This window comes from Poecilia reticulata, linkage group LG16, assembly GCF_000633615.1.
Source record: "Poecilia reticulata strain Guanapo linkage group LG16, Guppy_female_1.0+MT, whole genome shotgun sequence".
Taxonomy (NCBI): Eukaryota; Metazoa; Chordata; class Actinopteri; order Cyprinodontiformes; family Poeciliidae; genus Poecilia; species Poecilia reticulata.
The window spans coordinates 5,374,190-5,382,260 of NC_024346.1; positions in this window are offsets into that span (position 1 = coordinate 5,374,190).

Genomic DNA, 8,071 nt, shown 5'->3' on the forward strand with positions numbered 1-8,071 from the left:
TATATATATACCAGATAAAGTTAAGGTTTGTGAAGACATTTTACCTCTCACTAACAATTATTAATTGATTTATAAAATAAAGTTTGGGTTTCTGAGTTTCATTCTGAAGGAAACTAAAATGTGACGACTAGCAGATCACGGCTTCTTTCCTAATTTCTAATTTAGTCTGGGAGAACAAAAGCACAAAGCATTTAACCAAAATGACACCTGAAGAAAATCAATGCCTAATTTAAGACACCACTTTTTCATGTAGGTGAATTGTTTCTGTCTTGTTTCTCACACACACAAAAACACTACCTTAAAGTTATTATTTCCTTCTTGAAAGTGTCACTATTGCCAAAAATCAATGACTAATTTAAGGGAGCATTGTTTAATTGCTTCCACTGATGGGAAAAATGAAAACGGATGTGTAAGTAATGAAAAAAACCTACTTGCCTTAATTTGTCAAAGCAGGTTACAAGCCAACCCCATTACAGTCTCTTCTCTTGGACTTATTTATTGATTGTCTGTAGTGTTGGGAATTGGCCTTAACTTAAACACCTGATTGCTTCCCTCAGGATATTTAACAACATCTAATCTGACATATACACAAGAAAACAGCTGAGCAGCTTTTAATATGATCAATGTGATTTTTTCCCCTTAAAAATTACAACAATAGCTTGAAAAAACTGTAATATGAAAAATAACAGCATATATGTGTTATACAAAAACAAAAAGTAGAATTTTATAGTAACTGATTATTTGACAGATGACATTAAGAATTAACAATGCAGTGTAAATTCTTTTGCACATTTTTCAAGATGCATTAAATTAAATCACACATTTATTTTAGTTTTACATTACCTCTGTGAATCTACCCACAAAATGAATATTTTCATTGATTAAAATACAATAAAAAACCCTCCAACTGATAAGTTTTTATTTTAAATTAGACTATATTGAGTAAAAAAAATAATCATTGCATAGGTGCTATATTTCAAAACATGGGATTTCTTTTTCTGGACTTTTTGCTGCGATAAGGAATTGTAAAATATTTAGAGGGAGAATATTTTAGTGACTTCTGAACTAAAATATGTTTTAAAACCTAAACTGCAACATAAAATTACGCATTTAAACATCCATCTAACCGTAGATGGAGTACACGTCATGCAAATCTGTATTTTACAGCTTATTTTTCCCATTTTTATCTTCTTAGGCTGTTTTTAAGCCTCCTTTAATACTACCTAATATAATAAATAATTAGTTTCAAACAGTTTATTCAAAATGTTTATCTGTGAGTTGACCCACACAGAGAGATTTCCTGATGTGTTTTCAAATATCAGTGGTTTTTACTCGTCCTGTTTTTGTTAGAAATGTTTTACTGGAGGATCTTTCGCTGTTTGCCTCGGAGGCTTGCCTGCGGTTTGACGTCTGCTGCTTAAATGAGCTTCACGGTTTCGGACCAGACACAAATGACTGTGGTATAAATTCAAATGCCTGTCATTGAAATCTGATGCAAATATGTCGGTGCTTTAAATATGCGGTGGCTTTCCGTGTGAGCTGCCGCCCCGTCCACCTCTGCAGCGCGCCGAACAGCCTGAAGGTCACTCGCAGGATTACTTGTCTTACACCTTTTAAAGGCGATCTGTCGCCGAGGCCGAAAATCACCATGCAAATCCTGTTATCTGGCCCCCGCTCAGGAAATCAGGGCCTCGGCCTTCAACATATTCACCATTTATGGACATATGTTTTACATCCTGCGCCACCGGCCAAACCCTTCCCACCTCTTCTGCACTCCCAGCTAATATCATGTGTATCTGTAGCTGTGAATTGTGGTCCTCCCCCACTGTAGCAAACAGATGGCCACTCGATTCTTGAGTCATCACAAACCCATTACGAGAGCGACTCGTCCTCAGCCAGGCCGCCCTGATTCGTGCCCGATGGCCCTCGCCAGTGTTTGCTCAGGCTCTTAAGTCATCCTCGGGCTTTGTGACACACTGTGTTTGCTCGGGTTAAATGGCTTGTGTTGCCCACGGTGTCCCCTGATTGGCTGTGACACGGCGGTGTTTGACAGGCGAAACCACACCGAGCCGTCCGCGCTGCCCCAAATGTGTTTGGCTGTTTGAAATAAGTCGCCTTTTTTGAGCGCCGTGTTTACTGACCAAAAAGCCCTGAGTGTGTTTCTATCTGCGTTGCCGGGGTTTATAAGTGGCCGGGCCAGTGGGCATAAATCATTCAGAGGTAATTCAGAGAAACAACATGGCTTCCAGGAGGCAAAAGCAGGGAAATTATAACGCTGCGATAATGGAGGCGCCTATTACTGCTGCTGCTGCTCCAGTTTAAGATGGAGAGGGGGATGATTTTTATAATTTACAACCCTCTATCTTTGCGAAATCTGACAAAATGCACCTCTGTAATGACAAACTTCCAGACGTATACCTATTTTAAACACGTTTCCCTTTTTTATCTCTTCTATTTGATAGTTAGACTGATATTTCAAAGCTAGCTCAGGTCAGCCTGCTGCTGCAAAAACAGATTAAAGTTCACATAGAAGTTAATCCCAAAAGTTTATTAAAACATTGTTTTAATCATCTTCAATCTTTTTTTTTCTTCTGGCCCGAGGTAGTGTTAATGTTTCTCTGTTGAAGGAGCTAAAGATTAAAGTAGTTTGCATTTTTTGCAGATTAAAGAAAAAACTGAATTAACTGCATAAACACAAATCCTCTCCAAGCAGTTTATGGTGCAAATATCACCAGAAACTGGTGCAAATATTAGTTTTAGCTAAATATGAGTTAGCTAAAACTAAGCTAACTCAGAAGTAACTTTACAGCACGATCCAGGAGCTTGTCTTAAGTAAATTATTCCTTAATACTGATCAAAACGCACTTATTCAATTGGTTCATTATTTCACTTATAACATGGGAAAATGTCTTGATTAAAGTGAAATAATCTACCAATGAAACAAGCACTTATTAATCAATATTGAGGAATTATTGACTTTAAACAAGCTCCAATATCTCGTTGAAAAGTTACTTGTAAGCTAGTTTTGTCTGATTTCAAGTGCAGTAAGATATTTGTACCAGAAACTGGACCAAAATCACTTGTTTATTCATCTTTTTATATCTACCTGCCTCTTCTTTCTTGAACCAAGTAAATTTTCCATCTAAATCTGCCAGTGTATGAATAACTTTGGGGTTTTTTAAGGTTTAAAGTGGTACCAGTTGTTCTGAATCATAATTTATTTTGCTTTCCCTCCTTCTCAACACAGACAGTGACAGTAATAAATAGCCTCTCTGGTCCAGGTTTAGAAAGCTGTGAAATTGGATATTGAGATGCTCTCCGGAGCTGCGGGTCGGGAGTAGCTTCAGACTAGACTGTGGGAATCATCTAATCCGATCACCGGGAATGTTAGACGGGCTAATCGCCTAACAGGCCGCGTCTCTTTTACCCACGGGCCGGAGTAGGAGCTGATGCCAGGCTGTTGTGTGAACAGGTCCTTAGTTACACCCAGACTCACTGGAACACATTGATACATCATCCTTCTCCAAATATTAATATATCTGGGTCATAATAGCACAATTAGGTCTGTCATAATAACAAATTATGCTGGACAATAAACTGTCCCAGAAGTTACTGCAATAAACAATAACATTGTTGTTTTGAGACCATTTTCACGTAATATAATGCTAATAGTAATGCAAGAACACATTCTCAAAGATCAATAAACACTGGAGATGGAAGGCATTTTAAATATCAAACATAAATAATCAAAGCAACAAATAAAATTAATTATTGTACAGCGCATACAGCGGTAAAACCAGCCAACATGCTGGAATTCAGCTTGGGTTGCTAGGTAACGGATGGAACTCCACTGGGGTTGCTAGGTAACGGATGGAACTCCACTGGGGTTGCTAGGTAACGGCACAGGCCAGAGGTTTTTGAAACAGCTAATTTTCCAGACAGAAAAAACCATGAACTCGTTACCAAAATAACACCTGGGTGTCTGTTTTTAGAAGCAGCAGGGATCCAAATGGAAATATACAAATGTGCAAAATGTGAATTTAGTATAAAAGGTTCTCTTCAAGCGCTAGTTGTTTCGGGGATACTTTAGGTGCGTCAGTTCATTTTATTTTTTAACAATATTTTCTGCATGGTAAATGTCATTCTTTTCGTAGAAAACGTTTTGAAGTGATTCACCGAGCTGTAAAAACATAATTTTTAAGCATTAAGCTAACGTCCGAGCCCCAGCTCTGCTCCTGGACTTCTGGTCTGGCACGCCACCACACCACCCGTCTCTTCACCTTCCACAATGTCGTTTGATCTCGCCGATTGCTGTCAGCGCCACGGATCAGCCTCACCACAGACCTCATAGCCACAGCCACCCAGAGAGCTGGCCAGCCATCTGTCGCCAGGGCCCAGAGACCTTGTGCGGCGAAAGAGGGCCCAACCCCGCCCCACCCAGCCGCCCCTTCAACCCCCTCCTGGAGCCCATTAGCTCTCCCTAATGCAGCCAACGTCGCTCCAAACGGGTCCCTCACAGGCACAAAATGGACCCCTACTTATCCTACTTAATTCCCAAATGACTTCTCTTTAGCATATATACATAATTTATCTCTCACTATTTGTCACTTACAGCTTAGCAAATACTCGAGTTTATGTTCTTTAAGGCTTGCTGCTATATTAGATTATTCTAGATAAGAAGAAAAATGTGCAAAATGGAGGGAAAGAAAAGCAAATGAGGTTTAAAGAAGAAGAATACCAATGCAGATGAAGACAGATATCACAGGGTAAATTTAGACTACCTCACATTCATAATACCTAATGCCCTTTAAATAGGCTTAAGAAGAAGACTAGAAATAGTCTCTAATAATTAATTACTCGCAGAAGATCCTCTTTTCCTTGCTTTCCTTTCCACAGGCATATTAATTCCTTCTCTGCGAATATGTGGCAGCCATGTCAAATCTACTAAATAATGCACCTGTTACTGCACACCTTAATTTCATAAGGAAAGAGAAATTCACCAAGTTCTTGCTGGTTTATTTAAATCAGGCAGTTATGTATATTTATATATATATATCCTTTATTCCCGTCATAGTTTGTTTTATGGTATTGTGTCTCCCTGCACAAGTTAATAAAGGTTGAACGTCTGCAGATGAGTTGTTTGTGTGATTATAAATGAGATTAGAAGGAATTGTTTGGGATGCAACTATTTACTCATTTATTCTGAAATGTTTTGGGTGTCTCTTGATTATAAATTGTAACTTGACTTCTGCTCTTGAAGTCAGAATAATAAACTGAGGAGCTGAAGTTTCTCACAAATCCTGACTTAGAAATCCAATATGGCTGCCGGAGGGACAGAATCAGATAACACGTTAAGATGGATGACACAACACTCATTTTTACGTTTTTATTCTGTACTCATGTACACATTTATGGCCTGCAGCAGTAATTATATTAAATCAGATTATTCCCATAAAAGTTATTCGATATTAAAGGCTTACTGTAAGTTTTCTTCATGTGTCATCTTTCAATGCCTTTGAAATGTTTGAAGATAAGACTTAAAAAATGCTAAAATATGGGAAAAGTTGTTTGAAACACATCAGTATGTTTTTAAAAATACTGGAAAAGCCGCAAATTTATAACTTTTATAAAAAAATATGTTTTTTAGACATTAAAACTGATTTCATGTTGTGACAGTTTGATATGAAGCAGATAATCTGTGAAAAGATCGAGATCCTCCACATCCCAGTGCTGTTATTTCAGTCTGCAGAAATGGTTAAAAACAACCAATCAGATCCAGGAAGAGGGTCTTATTACTGTCAATCATGATAGTGTACGCGCTGATCAACTTACTGTTGCAGGAAAACTTTATCCGCCATCATTGGTGGTCATGCTAACTAGCCTGATGCTAGCTGTAGAGTAGCAGAAAGAACGGAGGAGACGAGGAGACAAACGTTAGCAACTTTTCCCCTGGAGAGACTAACGCACATACAAAAAAATAGAAGTTTGAGGAGGTTCAATCTTCATTTTACTCATTTGTTGAAGAAGCAAACCACGTAGAATAAGATAATTAATTAAATACATGAGGCCCTGGTAAATAAGATTAAAGAAAATTGTTGGTGTTTGAAAATGTAATCGTTTTTTTTATTGTACCGTCTGAGAGCCTTTATGTGTGTGTTTTTTATTTCTCTTTCTTTTGTCTGGTTGGTTTACCTGTTTGGCCATTTGTTCCTGACTAAATATTTAGATCATACGTTTATTCATGTACAAATATGTGTGTGTCATGTGTCTACTTTGTATCTCAATCATTTAGAATATTACATAATAATAATATACATATTACAAATGTATGAAAATTTAAATAAAAAGAAGGTTTAAAAAAAAGAAAGGAGGAAGCTGTACAAGAGCATGATCGACAGCGCTAAGCCCCTCCTCCTGGCTCTGACTGTTTCTGACAGAGCTGAGTATTTGTTCATAAAGGACCTAAGGGAAAAGGCAGAGGAGGTTGATTTTCTCTCTATCACCACATTGTGACCATTTTAAGTTACGTACCGCAGCTTTCAATCAAACCAAACAACAACCAAAAGAAAACTGTTTCCCAGAAAGAAAAAAATAGACCTTGCTGCTGTAAACAGACATATTTAGGACTCACCTTCCCAAACATGTAATAAATAGGAGTGACAAAGATATCCCTGTCACTCCACAAAACCTGCACAACAAGCGCTCCTTTCTCCTCATAAGCCTCCTGAGAAACAAAGGCGTAGTGTGATGGCGCAGGTGGCTCGCTGCCAGCCTCGCCTGCAAGGACGAGTCGAGGAAATGCGCCACAATCTGAGCGAATGCAGAGACACAAAGGCTTGCAGGGTCAGACCGCGGCAGCAAGCTGACCACCACCAAACCGGTCATGTGCGAGGAGATTCACTCCGGACCCCCGGCGTCTTGTTTTGGCAAACAGAGTGCAGGGGGGAGCGAGCGCTGTGCTGAGCCAGGACAATATGTTTTTTCAAACGTCCCTCCGCCAATTTTTATTTAGCTACAAGCTGGCACGTCTGAGGAGCCCGGCGCAGCCAAGACGGTGCACGCAAGCGTGATTTTCAAGATGTTGCAAACATCAGGCTCCAATATGACGCTGACCTTGCTAATATCCAATAAATCGCAAATGAGTTGTGTGTCTCTGTAATGACTGCTCCAGTGCCGCTTCTGATGAAGCATTAAGAGCTGGTAGTCAGAGCAGAAAACAAATCAACAGGTTTATTATTTACCAGGAAAACTGATGAAATAAAATAGTTTTCTGAAATAAGAAATTGGTTACTTTTCCATTTTGACTCAATTTGAGAGGCCAATAAAGCCTCGTAGAGATTGAGTGTAGTCACAGCAGTAATTTTGCTGGCTAGCTGTAGATTGCAAATCACGGCGAGTAAGGTGAAAGATAATAGTGGAGCTCTATATTGAAGACCTGCGGTACAAAGAGTAAGGGGGGGAGAGGAAAACAGCGAGAGCGAAAAAGAGAGGGGGCTCTTTATTTATTTCTTTCTGGCTTTTTAAAACAGATGGTTCCTTATGTGCTGAGCGGAAGTGTCTGTTAACTCAGTTGGCTCGCGACTGGTGGCTGCCGGCCAGTGACAACAACGGGATCGGGGAGTGTGAGCAACAGTGCAGTTTGCTTTCTTCAGATGCTCTGCGAACAGAAGGATGGCAGCCTGGAAATACTGTTGCACGGCCACCAGAACGCGCCGGCGCCCATCGCACAGCCGCGGCGGCGGAGGCCCGCCTGCCTCGCTCTGCCTCGCTGCAGAGGCAGAGCAGCGAGGCAGAGCGAGGTTAAGGTTATTTTTCAAGTTATGAACTTTTTTAAGTGGCAGCATAGGAAATTATTGCAGCACTTGATGTTTGTTTGCTATTTTACCATCAACTCACCTGCTAAAATACTACAAATGGAGACTAGCACAAGCTAAACCTGGTGCAAAGCATCTTTTATTCATGCTTTTTGCACATTGCTCCTGTTTTATATGAACTAGTAAACTAAGCAAAACAAAATGTAAGTGTATATATATATATTGAATTATTTTAAATTCTCCGTAACATAATTGTA